We start from the raw sequence: 17,870 nt of genomic DNA, 5'->3' as shown, positions 1-17,870 counted from the left end.
CGGAATTCCTCTCAGAAGTGTACATGAATTGGTTGTTTGCAACCATGTCAATGAGTTCTTGAGCCTCTTCAGGCGTTTTCTTCAGGTGAATAGATCCACCTGCAGAATGGTCCAATGACATTTTTGAAAATTCAGAGAGACCATAATAGAATATATCTAATATGGTCCATTCTGAAAACATGTCAGATGGACATCTTTTGGTCAGCTGCTTGTATCTTTTCCAAGCTTCATAGAGGGATTCACCATCTTTTTGTTTGAAGGTTTAAACATCCACTCTCAGCTTGCTCAGCTTTTGAGGAGGAAAGAATTTATCCAAGAAGGCTGTGACCAGCTTATCCCAGGAATCCAGGCTATCCTTAGGTTGTGAATCCAACCATATTCTAGCTTTGTCTCTTACAGCAAAAGGGAAAAGCATGAGTCTGTAGACTTCAGGATCAACTCCATTCGTCTTTACAGTCTCACAGATCTGCAAGAACTCAGTTAAAAACTGATAAGGATCTTCAGATGGAAGTCCATAAAACTTGCAGTTTTGTTGCATTAAGGCAACTAGCTGAGGTTTCAGCTCGAAGTTGTTGGCTCCAATGGCAGGAATGGAGATGCTTCTTCCATCAAACTTGGACGTTGGCTTTGTGAAGTCACCAAACATTCTCCTTGCATTATTATTATTTTCGGCTGCCATCTCCTTCTCTTGTTCGAAAATTTCTGAAAGGTTGTTTCTGGATTGTTGTAATTTAGCTTCTCTTAATTTTCTCTTCAAAGTCCTTTCAGGTTCTGGATCAATTTCAACAAGAGTGCCTTTATCCCTGTTCCTGCTCATATGAAAGAGAAGAAAACAAGAAAAGAAAGAGGAATCCTCTATGTTACAGTATAGAGATTCCTTTATGTTAGTAGAAAAAGAAGGGAGTAGAAGAATGAAGAAGAATTCGGATTTTTAGATGAAGAGAGGTGAAGAGAAGTGTTAGTAAACAAATAATTAAATAGAAGAAGAAAAGAGAAAGAGAATTTCGAAAATAATTTTAAAAAGGGTTAGTGATTTTCGAAAATTAGAGATAAATTGTAATTAAAATTATTAATTAATTAAAAAGAATTTTTGAAAAAGAGAGAGGTATTTTCGAAATTAGAGAGGGAGAAGTAGTTAGTTGGTTTTGAAAAAGATAAGAAACAAACAAAAAGTTAGTTAGTTGATTGAAAAAGATTTGAAATCAAATTTTAAAAAGATAAGAAAATAAGAAGTTATATAAGATATTTTGAAATCAAATTTTGAAAAAGATAAAATTTTGAGAAGGATAAGATAAAAAGATAAGATAAAAATTTGAAGAAAAAGATATTTTGAAAAAGATTTAATTTTTAAAATGACTTAACTAACAAGAAACTACAAGATAAGATTCTAGAATTTAAAGATTGAACCTTTCTTAACAAGAAAGTAACAAACTTCAAATTTTTGAACCAATCACATTAATTGTTAGCTAATTTTCGAAAATTAGATATAAAAGCTAAGAAAAAGATTTTTGAGAAATAATTTTTTTAAAATTTTCGAAAATAATAAAAAAATGAAAAAGATATGATTTTTGAAAAAGATTTTGAAAAGATAAGATTTTTAAAATTGAAAATTTTGACTTGACTTGTAAGAAACAACTAATTTTAAAATTTTTGACCAAGTCAACCCAAAATTTCGAAAATTGGAGGGAAATAAGGAAAAGATATTTTTTTGATTTTTGAATTTTTAATTATGAGAGAGAAAAACAACAAGATTACTCAATGCATGAAATTTTTAGATCAAAACAATGAATGCATGCAAGAATGCTATGAATGTCAAGATGAACACCAAGAACACTTTGAAGATCATGATGAACATCAAGAACATAATTTTGAAAAATTTTTTTGATGCAAAGAAAACATGCAAGACACCAAACTTAGAAATCTTTAATGCATGGACTCTAACAAACAAAAAATGCATATGAAAAACAATCAAACAACACAAAGCAAGAAAACATCAAGATCAAACAAGAAGACTTATCAAGAACAACTTGAAGATCATGAAGAACACTATGAATGCATGGAATTTTCGAAAAATGCAAGAAAAAATTTTTAAAGCATGCAATTGACACCAAACTTAAAAATTGACTCAATATTCAAATAAGAAACACAAAATATTTTTTATTTTTATGATTTTCTAATTTTTTTTTGGAGTTTTATTAATTTTTTTTCGAAAATATAGTTTGGAAAAACAAAAATTAAAAGAAAAATTTTTGAAAAAGTTTTTGAAAAGAAAATTACCTAATCTGAGCAACAAGATGAACCGTCAGTTGTCCATACTCGAACAATCCCTGGCAACGGCGCCAAAAACTTGGTGGACGAAATTGTGATTCTTAAAGTTGTACTTCTTGTACTTTTATGGAATTTGAAATTGGCACGTGTGATCACAACTCCGTTCAACTTAACCAGCAAGTGTACTGGGTCATCCAAGTAATACCTTACGTGAGTAAGGGTCGATCCCACAGAGATTGTTGGTATGAAGCAAGCTATGGTCACCTTGTAAATCTCAGTTAGGCAGATTAAATTGGTTTATGGTTTCGAAAATTAATAATAAAAAGAAAATAAAGAAGGGTAGAAATACTTATATAAATTAATGGTGGGAATTTCAGATAGATGTATGGAGATGCTGTGTTCCTCTTGAAACTCTACTTCACTACTCGCTCTTTCTTCAATCCTTCTTACTCCTTTCCATGGCAAGCTGTATGTAGGGCATCACTATCATCAATGGCTACTTTTAATCCTCTCGGGAAAATGGTCCTATGCGCTGTCACTGCACGGCTAATCGTCTGGAGGCATCACCCTTGGTTGATAGCTACATCCCATCCTCTCAGTGAAAATGGTCCAAATGCTCTGTCACAGCACGACTAATCATCTGTCGGTTCTCAATCAGGTTGGAATAGAATCCATTGATTCTTTTGCGTTTGTCACTAACGCCCAGCCTTCAGGAGTTTGAAGCTCGTCACAGTCATTCAATACCGGAATCTTACTCGGAATACCACAGACAAGGTTAGACTTTCCGGATTCCCAGGATCCTACTCGGAATACCACAGACAAGGTTAGACTTTTCGGATCCTCATGAATGCCGCCATCTATTTAGCTTATACCACGAAGATTCTGTTGGGGAATCTAAGAGATATGCGCCCGGCCTAAGGTAGAACGGAAGTGGTTGTCAATCACGCGCGTTCATAGGTGAGAATGATGATGAGTGTCACGGATCATCACATTCATCAAAGTGTTGTGCAACGTATATCTTGGAATAAGAATAAGAGAAAATTGAATAAAAAGTAATAGTAATTGTATTGAAACTTGAGGTACAGCAGAGCTCCACACCCTTAATCTATGGTGTGCAGAAACTCCACCGTTGAAAATACATAAGTAAAAGGTTCAGGCATGGCCGAATGGCCAGCCCCTAAAACGTGATCACAGGATTCAAAATACAATCCAGGATAATAATATGATAGTAAAAAGTTCTATTTATAATAAACTAGCTCCTAGGGTTTACATGAGTAAGTAATTGATGCATAAATCCACTTCCGGGGCCCACTTGGTGTATGCTTGGGCTGAGCTAGATCAATCCACGAGCTAAGGCTCCTCTTGGAGTTGAACTCCGAGTTATGACGTGTTTTGGGCGTTCAACTCCGGATCATGACGTTTTTCTGGCGTTTAACTCCAGACAGCAGCATGTACTTGGCGTTCAACGCCAAGTTACGTCGTCAATTTCCAAATAAAGTATGGACTATTATATATTGCTGGAAAACTCTGGATGTCTACTTTCCAACGCCGTCGAGAGCGCGCCATTTGGAGTTCTGTAGCTCCAGAAAATCCATTTTGAGTGCAGGGAGGTCAGATTCCAACAGCATCAGCAGTCCTTTTGTCAGCCTTTTTCAGAGTTTTGCTCAAGTCCCTCAATTTCAGCCAGAATTTACCTGAAATCACAAAAAAACACACAAACTCATAGTAAAGTCCAGAAATGTGAATTTAACCTAAAAACTAATGAAAACATCCCTAAAAGTAGCTTGAACTTACTAAAAACTACCTAAAAACAATGCCAAAAAGCGTATAAATTATCCGCTCATCAGATGTAAACCGCGCAAATTTTACAAATAATTAGTCAATAGATTAAATTTTAATAAGAAAAATTAAAAATGTAAATCTAATATTAAAATAGGATAGAGCTAATTAAAACGAGAATTTTGACACTAATTTTAAAGAAATTGGCCCAAGATTGGGCTAAATGGGCCAAACCGGTCAAACCGGACCTAAAATAGGCCCGTGGGCCCCACCCACTCACTTAATAAAGTGAGTTAAGATCTTCTTTCTCCCTTCTTGCATGCTAAACACGCTGTTGGGTGGCCATGGAAGAGGGGAAGAAGCAAAACCTCACCTAAACTTCAATCCTTGATAACTTTTGATCCAGAGCTCCGATCACTGCAACATTTGCAGCCACGCGTCCGCGGCGTCGAACTCTACAAAATCCAGTATCTTTCAAGGTGAGAAAATCAAAATCCCAGCTCCAATTCTCTCTTCTTAAATTTGGGAATATTAAGGTTTTTGGGTGTTAAGATTTTAGTTAAATTGATGATTATAGGATCAAATTGAGTTGAGGAATGAGCGGACTTTAGTTTGATTGAGGCACATACAAGATAAGGATGACCTAAACCCTAGCCAAATCTTAAATTTATTATGTAAAATCTGAATTTGGAATATATATGTGAATTAGGTGTGAATTAAGTTTATATATAAGTATTGGAATTGAAAAGTAAGCATTTGGAAGCTTGGTGATGATTGAAGCTAAGATTGTAGCTGGTTTCTCAAAGCTTGAGGGGCTGTGTTGTGACTTATGAGGCTGCCTTGGACAAAATATAGTGATCAGCCAAGGTATGATTTAGGTTTCATGCATTTAACATATAAGGTCTTGTAAAAACTTAAGCTAGAGACTATAGGATATGTTGAAATGGTTTTATGCCTTAAATGACTAGTCTTGTGACATTGATGGTAAATTGATGGTTAGGTTTGTGTTGGATTTAATGAGTATGTGTAATGAGAACGAATAATGGTAAGTTGAATGTGTTGTTGGAGTATGTTTAAGAGATTTTGTGGTTATGGCTTGTTGATTGGTTCATGATTATTTATGAGTGTTTATTTTGGGATTGATGGGATTTTTTTATGATAAATAATGTTGTGATAATGATTGAAGAATTTTACGATGATAATAACATGTGAAATTGAAGTAATATGATGGTTCTGAGTGAAATGTGTAAAATTGAGAAAATGTGATATATTCGGGTTAGGGTGGTTAGAGTGGTTGTGTGATGGTAAAGGGTAAGTGATATTGATGATTTTGGTATGTTGAGCTGAATAAGAATGGGTTTGAAGAGGGAATGTGAATTTGGTGGAAAATGGGGTTTGGTATATTTGGTAAAAAAAGTGAATTTTGATGAACTTTGGTAGTCCGTAACTTGCTCCACAAATTTTGGTTGAAGATGAGATTCGTTTTAAATTAAAGAAGGTTTTAAAAGGATAAAAATGATATAAGGTTTGCGAAAAACTGAATTTTGTAGAGGAAGTTATGGATGCCAGAAAATCGGTGGAAAAAAACTGAAATTTTGAATATTATAGCAGAATCAGATTTTTCTGATGTGTGCCCACGCACACAGCTGTGCGCACGCACCCAACAGAAGCAAAAAGTTTACTTGTGTGTACGCACGCCTTGTGTGTATGCACACACCAGGATATGCCTTCTATTGGTGGCACTAGCACATGTGAAGCGCATGCATACCAAGTGATGTGTGTATACGCACGCATTTGTGCGCACGCACACGTCCTGATATTTTCTGAGCTGTGTGCCTGCGTACGCACATGCCCTATTTTCCAGCACTTGAGTTTTTAGATTTAAACTTTGTTTTGAACCCCTAAACCCCTATTTTCCCCTGTAAACCTTAGATCTTACTAGTAAGCTTAGTACTTAGTGGAAGATGGGAGTTTAAGGTAACTTGGGAATGAAGTAAGAGGTAAGAATGATGAATTATATAAGAAGAAGGCGTATATGTGAATACACACCAGGATAGGCTTTCTATTGGTGGCACTAGCACAGGTGAAACGCATGCACACCAAGTGATGTGTGCGCGCGCACGCATTCGTGCGCACGCACACGTCCTGATATTTTCTGAGTTGTGCGCACGCACAGGGGTGTGCATACGCACACGCCCTGTTTTCCAGCACTTGAGTTTTTAGATTTAAACTTGGTTTTGAACCCCTAAACCCCTATTTTTCCCCCTGTTAACCTTAGATCTTACTAGTAAGCTTAGTACTTTGTGGAAGATAGGAGTTTAAGGTAACTTGGGAATGAAGTAAGAGGTAAGAATGATGAATTATATAAGAAGAAGGCGTATATGTAAATGATCTATGATGTTGAGGCTTGAATGATTGATTTTCTGCATTATAAGATGGATGAGGCAAGTAAAAGAATAATGTAAGAAGTTGAGAATTAATAATGTTAATCCATCAAGAATATTAAAATGTATGATCAATTAGTTAAGTGAAATTGAGCATGATGAAATGAGAGATGAATTAGTATTGAGAACAAAAATGATAAATTTTAAAACACGATTGAATAACTTGAGCTTGGGGCGTTGTCCCCATGTCAGCCGGGATTTTCTCGTGGTTATTATTAAGCTTGGGGTATTGTCTTCCCCATGCCAGCTTGGAGTGTTCTCTCTTCTCCCCATGTCAGCTTGGGATTCATCCCATGGATATTATTGAGCTTGCGGGAGTTCTCTTCCCCATGTCAGCTTGGGGATTCTTCCCTTGGTGTACTTTTGAGCTTGAGAACATGTCGGGATGGCAACGCAACCGACGATTGATATCAACCTATAAATTAATAAAAGTATTACTATTTCTTCTTCGATCCATGTTTGATTTACTTCTAAGATGTATATCCGCTCTTCATTATGGTGAATAGGATGATCAGTGACAATCATCTCTGTTCATCATACTAAGACGAACGTCCCTGACAAACACCCGCGTCTACTTGGGTTCGTGTGAATACATGACTGGAAAGCACGAGCCAACAGCTATGTTTATACATCTCTCAGACGGTTAATCCAGGACTTCGTTAGGGACTTCTTGAGACACCAGTTCAGCCGATTTCCAGGGAGATTAGGGTCTCTGTGGTATAGGCTAGAATCCAAGGAAGCAGCACTCTCTGATTCGGAAGATTCGACCTTGTCCGTGGTGTTTTGAGTAGGATCGCCAGGAGAATGAACTGCTAGAGCTTCACCCTTCGTCAGATTGGATGACCATGGCCAATGGCGTTCAATCTGTAGCAAAGGAGATCAATGACCACGACCCATGGTGTTGATCACATACAGCCTGCCATGGAAGAGATCACTCACAAGCAAAGAAGATAGTAATACTAGAATTAATTCAGAAAGGCAAAGTAACTCTAGTTCTCAACTCTATTCCTATTACTGATTCCATCCAAATTTACAAATACAAATTATGAATAGTTTCCCCTTATCATCAAAACATATCCAACACCTTCTGATTCCGCATGACTAAGACCTGCAAGATAACCATAGCTTGCTTCAAACCATAATCCTCGTGGGATCGACCCTGACTCGCTCAGGTATTACTTGGACAACCCAGTGCACTTGCTGGTACAGCTGTACGAAAGTGTGGGGATTCGTGCACCAAGTTTTTGGTGCTGTTGCCGGAGATTGTTCGAGTTTGGACAAACTGACGGATTGTCTTGCTCCCTAGATCAGATAACTTTTATTTTTGTTATTTTATTTGAGTCTTTTATTTTTATTTTCTTCTTCTTCAATTTTCGAAAAATCAAAAAACTTTTCAAAAATATTTTTCTTTTTTTGTTCTTAGTTTGAGTCTTTTTATTTATGTTCTTGGTAAATTTTCGTTTCTTTGAGTCTTTGTTTTTGACCTTATTGCAATTTTCGATTTTTTGGTATCTTCCTTTCAAAAATTTTTCAAAAATAGTTTTTCTTTGGTTAAATCTTGTGTCAGATTTTTTAGTTTGGTGTCTTCTTGTTACTTTGCTTTTAATTTTCGAAAATTTGTGTTTAGTTTTCTAAAAATTTTAAGTTTGGTGTTCTTTATATGTTCTTGTGTTTTTTGAATTTTCTTGAGTCTTGTTCTTTGTGTTCTTGTTAGTCTTCAAAGTGTTCTTGAGTTTTCTTTGTGTTTGATCTTAAAATTTTTAAGTTTGGTATTCCTTTGTGTTTCCCTCCAAAATTTTCGAAAATAAGGAGCATTAGATCTAAAAATTTTAAGTCTTGTATTTTTTACTTATTTTTCTCTTTCAACATTAAATTCAAAAATAAAAAGATATCTTTTCTATTTTTATTTAACCATTATTTTCGAAATTAACATTAAAATTTCAGATTTTAATTTCAAAATTTTATCTTACCATATCTTAGTGTTCAAGTTTTCAAAAATAAAATCTTTTCAAAAATAAAAATCATATTTTTTTTCAAAAATGATATCTTTTTCAAAATTTTATCTTATCTTTTTCAATTTTCAAAATTAAGAATTCAAATTTCAATTTTTAAAATTAAATCTTTTTCAAAATAAAATTTCAAAATCTTATCTTTTTGATATCCTTTTCAAATCTTTTTTGTTTCTTATCTTATCTTTTCTAATTTCAAATTTTAAAATTAAATCTTTTTCAAATCTTTTTAATTTCTTATCTTATCTTTTCTTATCTTTTTAATTTCAAATTCAAATCTTTTCTTATCTTATCTCTTATCTTAATTTAAATTCAAATCTTTTCTTAATTAATTATTTATCTTCTCTCTCTTCTTTTTCAAAACTTCCTAACTAACTTTTCTCTCTTAATTTTCGAAAACTCTTTCTTCTTCTCTCTCTTTTATTTTTGAAAAATCAATAACTAATTTTCAATTCTTTTTAAATTATTAACTTAACTTTCGAAAATTAATTAATAAATAAAATAAAAACAAAAATATTTTAATTCTTGTTTATTTTTTAATTTATACTTCTCTACTCCTATCACCTATTTTCAAAGTATCCTTCTTCTACTTCTTTATTCTATCTTCTTCTTCTTCTTCACATCTCACTGGAAGCTCTTTGGTCCAAGTAGCAAAAAAAGCTTTCTTCTTCTCTCTTCTATTCTCTTTTCTTGTTTATGACCAGGAACGTGAATAAAGAACCTCTATTTAGACCTGATCCTAAGCCTAAAAGGACTTTAAGGAGAAGCTTAAAACAAGCTAAAGCACAACACTCTGGAAGAGACCTTTCAGAAAGTTTTGAATAGGAAATAGAGGACATGGCCGAACCTCAAGAGGAGCCAAGAAAGGTCCTTGGTGACTTCACCATGTTTACCTTTGACTTTTATGGCAGAAGTATCTATGTACCTGCCATTGGAGCTAACAATTTTTAGCTTAAGCCTCAGTTAGTCTCTCTTCTGCAGCAGAACTGCAAATTTCATGGACTTCCACTAGAAGATCTTTATCAGTTCTTAGCAAATTTTTTATAGATCAGTGATACTATGAAGACTAATAGAGTAAATCCTGAAGTCTATAAGCTTATGCTCTTTTCTTTTGCTGTAAGAGACAAAGCTAAGTTATGGTTGGATTCCCAGCCAAGAGAGAGTATTGACTCTTGGGAAAAGCTGGTTAATGCTTTTCTAGCTAAATTCTTTCCTCCTCAAAGGATGAGCAAGATTAGAGTGAAAATTCAAACCTTCAGACAAAGAGAAGGTGAATCCCTCTATGAAACTTGGGAAAGATACAAACAACTGATCAGGAGATGTTCTCCTTACATGCTCTCAGAGTGGTCAATCATAGGCATGTTCTATAATGGCTTGTCTGAGATATCCAAGATTTCATTGGATAGCTCTTCAGGTGGATCCCTCCACTTGAAGAAAATGCCTGCAGAAGCAAGAAAGCTCATTGAGATGGTTGCAAACAACTAATTCATATAAACCTCTAAGAGGAATCCTATAAATCATGGAATTCTCAAAAGAAAGGAGTTCGTGAAGTTGAGACTTTGAATGCCATCCTAGCTCAGAATAAGATCTTGACTCAACAAGTCAATATGATCTCCCAGCATTTGACCAGAATACAAACTGCAGCTGGAAGTAATCAGGAAACTTCTTCTAAAACAGAAGCTTATGATCCTGATCAACCTAGCTACCATGGATGAGGTGAATTACATGGAAGAACCCTATGGAAACACTTACAACCCTTCATGGAGGAATCATCCTAAACTCTCATGGAAGGATCAACAGAAACCTCAGCAAGGTTTCAATAACAATCAAGGTGGTAGGAACCCGAATAGGTTCAACAACAGACCACCATTCCCATCTTCTCAAGGGAATATGGAGACCTCTAAGCAGGGCCTTTCTGACTTAGCCATTCTAGTCTCCAGCCTCACTAAGACCACCCATAGTTTCATTAATGAAACAAGATCCTCCATTAGAAACTTGAAGGTACAGGTTGGTCAACTGAGCAAGAGGATCCCTGAGACTCCTCCAGACACTCTTCCTAGTAACACTGAGGTGAATCCAAGACAAGAGTGTAAGGCCATAATCATGGAGGTAGAGGCCAAATTAGAGGAGAATGGGAAGGCATTGAACGCCAGTGAAGAAGCCTTCACTGGGCATTCAACGCCCAATCTAGCAGCAAGCCTGGCGCTGAACGCTAGTGAGGAACCCCTCACTGGGCGTTCAATGCCCATTCACCCAAGGAAGCTAACGTTGAACGCCAGCAAGGACATCCCTGCTGGGCATTCAATGCCCATAATGCTAGAGGGACTAGCGTTTAACGCTAGTCAAGGTGGACAGAAAGGGCGTTCAATGCCTGATAAGCTAACAGAGCTGGCGTTGAACGCCAGCCCAAGCACATCCTTTGAGTGCCTAAATCCCACTCAAGAACCCTCTAGCCTAGAACCAAAGGAAACCATAAATACAATTAAGGTTCCTTTGAATGCACTTCTGTAGTGCATAAGTTCTTATGACTATTCATCCTCGGATGAGGATGAAGACACTAGGGAAGAGCAAGTTGCTCGTTTCCTAGGAGCTCTAATGAAGCTGAATACCAAGATATTTTGTACAAAACCTCTAGAGGAAGAACCTCTACTGCTCACCAAAGAACTCCATGCTTTGGTTCAGCAAGAGCTACCTCAGAAGCTTCTAGACCTTGGACGCTTTCTGATTCCTTGCACCATAGGCATCATGATGTTTGATAAGGCTCTGTGTGACCTAGGGTCAAGCATCAACCTCATGCCACTCTCTGTAATGGAGAAGATGGGAATCTTTGAGGTACAAGCTGCACACATCTCATTAGAGATGGCAAACAATACCATGAAGAAGCCATATGGCTTAATAGAGGATGTTTTGGTGAAAGTTGAAAACCACTACATCCCTGTAAACTTCATTGTCTTGGACATTAGAGAGGATGAGGATGACTCTGTCATCCTTGGAAGATATTTCCTAGTCACAACCAATGCCATCATTGATGTGGCTAAGGGAAAAATGACCCTACAATTAGGGGAGGACCACATCTTCTTCAAGATGCCTCATCCCAATTCTCCCTCTAAAAGAAAGATAACTGTGCAACACCTAGTGTGCCAATCCTCTCTTTTTGTGCAGAGTATTGTAGAGCCCCCAAATATCAAATATAAGTTTGGGGTTGGGCAGCCATCAACAAGCTCTAAGCACAAAGGTACTAAAAAAAAGTACCTAAAGGCTAGAGGGACAAGAAAGTTCCTACTGAAGGCCTCTCACCTAGCATGAGAGTTGTCTTCACCAAGAATCCAGTCCTACCACATACAGTGAGCAATGTCCTATCTCTAAAGCATGTAGAGCTCATTCATAAGAGGATAGAAAGAAAGTTCACAGTCATGGGCGAAAATCTGACCCCATACTCACCTCCGTAAGGAACTAAACGTCAAGCTAGTGACGTTAAAAGAGCGCTTATTGGGAGGCAACCCAATCTTAATTAATTATTTATTTCCTTTTATTTTGTTTTGTTTGGTTTTTTTTCAGAGTCATGATCAGGTGCATCAGTCAAGACACATAATTCACAGTAGTGAAAACAGAACATTCTGGATGGAGTGTTAAAGTTGAATGCCAACCAGGATATCTCTGCTTGGCGTTCAACGCCCCTCATGGGCAGCACTGCTGGAGTTGAACGCCAGCCATGTAGAAGTCACTGGGTGTTCAAACGCCAATGCAGAAAAGCACAGAATCTGGATTCCCTAGCCTCTTAGGACCTATGAGTCCCACAGCATCTTTCACCTACCACACTTACTTTCACACTTCTCTATACACACTTCCGTATAAATTCTAACCCAATCACATCCATACCACTTTCCCATGACCATCATAACTCCCACCTACCCACATCCACTTCAAAATCAAATTTTCCACCCAAAACCCACTCTATGGCCAAACCTTAACACTAACCTCATCCTATAAATACCCCTCTTCTATCCCTTCATACACACACCTCTCATACACTCATAACACCCACAAGGTCGAGCCCTCTCTCTCCCTCTCTATCCTTCTATTTTCTTCTTCTTCTACTCCATTCTTCTCCTTTCTTTATTTTTGCTCGAGGACGAGTGATGAGTCCATATTTTACGATATATTTTGTTTTGATTTGAGTGGATTCCATCACATAAACCCACATTTATTCACCTAAATAGCATGCTTTTGAGATTTCTTCCTAAATTGTGCTTGAAAGTGAAAACATGCTCTTTTGTGCTTAATTTAGTCAATTTTATTCTCTTTAATCCCATTTGGTACCTTGATGTATTTGTTAAGTGATTTCAGGTTTCTAAGGCAAATATGGGTTGAAGAAGTGAGGAAAAGAGCATGCAAAAGGGAAGAATTCAAGAATTGAAGGATTTAGAAAGCTGCCAATCCTGACCTCTCTGTACTAAATTGGTCATAACTTGAGCTACAGAGGTCCAAATGAGGCGGTTTTAGCGGCATTGGAAAGCTAACGTCCGGGGCTTCAAATTGATATGCAATTTGTTCTAGTGGACATAAGTCTAAGTGTGCACAGGTACTTGTGCGTACGCACAAGTCAGGATTCAGCATATATGCGGACGCACACATGGTCCCTGCACGTGACCTCATTAATGCAAATCACTAGGGGTGAATTCTGGGCCTCCAAAACCCAATTCAACTCATTTTTTGAAGCTATTTAAGGCCAAAGTGAAGAGGAATGAAGGGGGAGGCAATTAGGTTTAGCTTTTATTATGTTTTCTCTTAGTTTATAGAGAGAGAAGCTCCCCCCTCTCTCTAGAATTACGGTTAGTTAGTTTAATTTCTTGTAATTTCTACTTTTAATTCTTTTTTTATTTACTTTCCTTGTCATTTGTTATTATTGCACCTTTATCTTCTCCATCTCTTTTGTTATTCTCTCATTTATGTCAATTTTCATGTTTATGGATACTTTATTAATTTTACTTTCAATTAATACAATTTATGTTTTATGTAATTTATTGCTTTCTTTACTTGTTATTGTCATTTTCTTGCTTTTGGTAGTTAGAGTTTATTTTTAATGCATTTTAATATTATTTTATTTTCATGCACACCTAGTGTTTGATAAAATGCTTGGCTTAGTCTTTACTTAGTTTTTCTCCAATCTTGGCTTGAAATTGATGACTTTGGTGATCCTTGAGTCATTGATGTCCATTCTTATCTGATATATTAGAATAGTTAGTTGATTTGGTCTCCCTTGACTCTATGTGACCCCTTAGTGTTGACATAGGACTTAGGGATTAGAATTAACTATGCCTATTTGACTTATCTTTGATGTAAGATTGACTAAGTAGGATTAACTCTTCATAATCATCATATGTTTGTGGTCAATGTCTAGGATAGGTAGTCTTAGCTCTCAATTACTTGCCAAGAGATTTCTTGCATTTGAAGTTTTCTTTCCTTCATTTAATTGCTTTGACTTTTATTGCTTTGACTTTTACTTTCTTGCATGTTTAGTTTTCCACACTCTTGATTGAGAAATTGGGTGTTTGGGTGGAATTGAGTTGTGGATGTCCATTCCGCATTGTGTGAGAATGGCTAATTGGTTTGGTTTCCATTGACGCTAGTCTTTCACTAAGTAATTAGTGAGTTGACTAGGACTTATGGATTGAGACCAATTATGCCCTTTTGACTAATTCTCAAGGAAGATTGACTAATTTGGATTGACCTCACACATTTGCCATGTTTGTGGTCTATAACTAGGATAGAAATCCTAAATTTCCCAAATTCTTGCCAAGAGTCCTTTTTAGCACTTAATTTCTATTTTCGTTGCTTTTAATTGCCTTCCTTTAATTTCTTTCATGTTCATTTAATTTCTTGCTATTTACATTTCTTGCTCTCTCTTGCTTTCCCAAATTCCCATGTTCCCTCATAGCCAATAAATGTACATTTCATTGCAATTCCTAGGGAAGACGACTCGAGGTTGAATTACTCTCGATCTCGGTTATTTTGTACTTGAATTTAAAACATTTGATGTGGGAATTAATTGTTGGTCTAGACTATAATTTCAACGATGAAATTCTATTTTGTGAAAATCTAGATCGACGATAAATTCCTAACTATCAACGAGCAAAGTTTTAAGTTTGGTATTGAAAAAGCATAGCTTTTTTTTCTTTCCACTACCATTCATGGCACCCAAGGTTGGAGACTCCTTTAGAAAGAGGAAAGGAAAGGCAGTAGCCACCACCTCTGAATCTTGGGAGATGGAGAGATTCATCACCAAAGCATACCAAGACCACTTCTATGAAGTAGTGGCTGAGAAGAAAGTGATCCCTGAGGTCCCTTTCAGACTCAAGAAGAATGAGTATCCAAAAATCCAAAGAGAGATCCGGAGAAGAGGTTGGAAAGTCCTAACCAATCCCATCCAAGAGGTTGGGATCCTAATGGTACAAGAGTTCTAGGCTAATGCATGGGTTACTAAAAACCATGACACTAGTGTGAACCCAAATCCAAGGAATTGGATCACCATTGTCCGAGGGAGAATCTTAGATTTCATCCCAGAACGCTTGCCTCTAATGCAAGAAGATCCTCATCCTTACACTAGGAGAGTCAATTTTGATCAGAGATTGGATCAAGTGCTCTCAGACATCTGTGTGGAAGGAGCACAGTGGAAAAGGTATTCCCAAGACAACCCCATTCAACTAAGAAAGACTTACTTTAAGCCCATAGCTAGAGGATGGCTGGAGTTCATCGAAAGATCCATCATCCCTACTAGCAATCGGTCAGAAGTGACTGTTGACAGAGCCATCATGATCCAATGCATCATGATTGGAAGTGAGGTAAAAGTACATGAGGTAATTCCTCCAGAATTGTACAAGGTAGCTGAGAAGCCTCACACCAATACAAGGTTAGCATTTCCACACCTCATCTGTCATATATGCAATTCAGCTGGAATTGTCATAGAAAGAAATATCTCTATTGGGGAGGATAAGCCCATCACTAAGAAGAGGATGGAGCAAACTAGAGAGCATGCACATGAGCCTGTGCATCCACCTCAGCATGAGATCCTTGAGATCCTCAAGGGATGTGTTTTCCTCCTTAAAACTATTGGGATCAATGGCATACTTCTCTTGGAGAAAAAAGCACTAACATGGAACAATTGAGGTTGGAGCATCAAGAACATGCGATAAAATAAGAGAAGATCAAAGAGCCATAAGAAAGGAACAAAGGGCTATGAGGAAAGAGCAATAAAGGCAAAGGAGTTGCATTGAAGAGATCAAGCATCGCATTGGATCCTCAAGGAGGGACACCAGACACCACCATTAGAGGTGGATTCGTTCTCTTTACACCTCTTTTTTGTTATTTTTCTATTTTTTGTTATGTTACGTTTTCTGATCTCTTGTTTTGGTTGCATTTGCATTTGCATTGATGTTTTAAAGTTATAAAATGTCCAATATATTTCTTATCTTGCTTAAAAGAAAATTTTATTTGAAAAGAATTGAGGGATACATGAATTTTATGTTTAATGAGTTTTGACACTGAAATTACTAAGTTGGAAACATTGTGATAATGAGAAGAATTATGACTTGTATTAAGAGGAATTGGGAATCTTCGATAATTTATTAGCTAAGATTTAGTTTCTGATTACCCTGTTTAGTTTAGAAAGGACCCTAGGCTTGAACTTTAGGTTGATTGGAGTATAAGATCGCCTAGCAAGTTCGTATCATTTTACATTATCTCTATTTGAAATTATTACCGTACTGAGAACCTTTGGGTTCTCACTGGTTGTCAGATTTTGTTTCCAGATGTAGGACGTGACACACCTCGTTAAGCGTGCTATTTTTCTCTCAGAAGCGAAAACTCTCTTTTGGGATTTTAGTTTGTGTTTAGCAATGTATATTTATGTTCTCCACTTTGTATATCACAGCTGTATATCCTCTTAGAGGTTAATTATGGAGAAACAGGCAGTATATTTTGTATCTTTCTGAGTTGTACTATACTATCTAGTCGACCTCTGCTTCACAGGTCGTATCTAGTGATTTGATATGTATCTATTTTGGATTCCTGTATGTGTGTGTGTGTATATATATATACTAAAATACCCTTGGGGGGGGGGGGTAGGGCTAAGCGGAGCGAAAAGGGTTTCCCATGAGATGGGAAATGAAAACTATTAGCCCCACAGGGGGTTTGTGAATAATTGATTGTCTGATAATGAGCAAGAAATATCCGTCTTTCTGCTAAACAGGATGTATTGAACTCATAATTCAATATATATATATATATATATATATATATATATATATATATATATATATATATATATATATATATAGTCTCCTCTGTTTTTATAACCTATGCTTTTTTTTTCTGTCATCTTCCTTCATAGGCTCCTAGATATATTTATATCTTTCAACTATATGTATGTATTTTTGTTTCTAGATGTCATAATGCCTTACCATCTCTGATTTACAACTATAGCGTAAGGTTTTGTGTGGTAGGGTGTTACATTTGGACTACTGCAAGAAAGAAATCTAAGAATACTTAGACATATGCTGAATTATGCTATCAAAATCTCCTTGGAGCTATATAGGATTTTTATGTAATAAAAGCTTTTGAAATAGAAAAAGGAGCTCCCAGGTTAGTAATTAATTACAAGCCTCTAAATAAAGCCTTAAAATGAATAAGATATCCTCTATCAAATAAGAATGACTTAATTAAAAGATTAAGTAATGCTAATATTTTTTCTAAATTTGATATAAAATTTCGATATTATTAAATATCCCTAAAAAAAGAAGGATAAAATGATTTAATTTATTTTAAAAAATTGAATTATTAATTGTTAGATTAATAACGCACTACAATTGTAAGTATATACTAAAGGGTTTAATTTTATGCCGTAAATAATAGGTTAACTATGTTCAGTTAGAGTTTAATGAAATTCTAGTTAAAGTATTTTTCGATTAAAATTATCTCTTTTAGGTGATTATTATTTTGTAAAGTGTTATGATTCTAAAAGAATTTTTTCAATGTCATGCAACCTACCGCTGTATAACGAGTATGAGGAGGTTTAGGCAGCATGATGTGCCGTTAGACAATAGGATCATGACGTACTTGCAGATAGTTAGTCTGGCCCATCTCGTGAGACTCAACGACCACTGGTTTAGGTTGGATGAACCATTAGCCATAATAACCATAAATACAATGGTTTTAAATGTATTGTCATAAATTCAATAAATATATTTATAATATAATTTATTAGATATGTTTAATCATAATCATTAAAATTAATCTAATAGCTATAAATACATTCTCACATTCTCACATAAGAATGTCATTCCCATCTAATATATTTCATATATATATATAT

The sequence above is a fragment of the Arachis stenosperma genome, chromosome 2, assembly GCF_014773155.1.
Source record: "Arachis stenosperma cultivar V10309 chromosome 2, arast.V10309.gnm1.PFL2, whole genome shotgun sequence".
NCBI classification, from domain to species: Eukaryota; Viridiplantae; Streptophyta; class Magnoliopsida; order Fabales; family Fabaceae; genus Arachis; species Arachis stenosperma.
Note: the sequence above shows the minus strand (reverse complement) of the source record.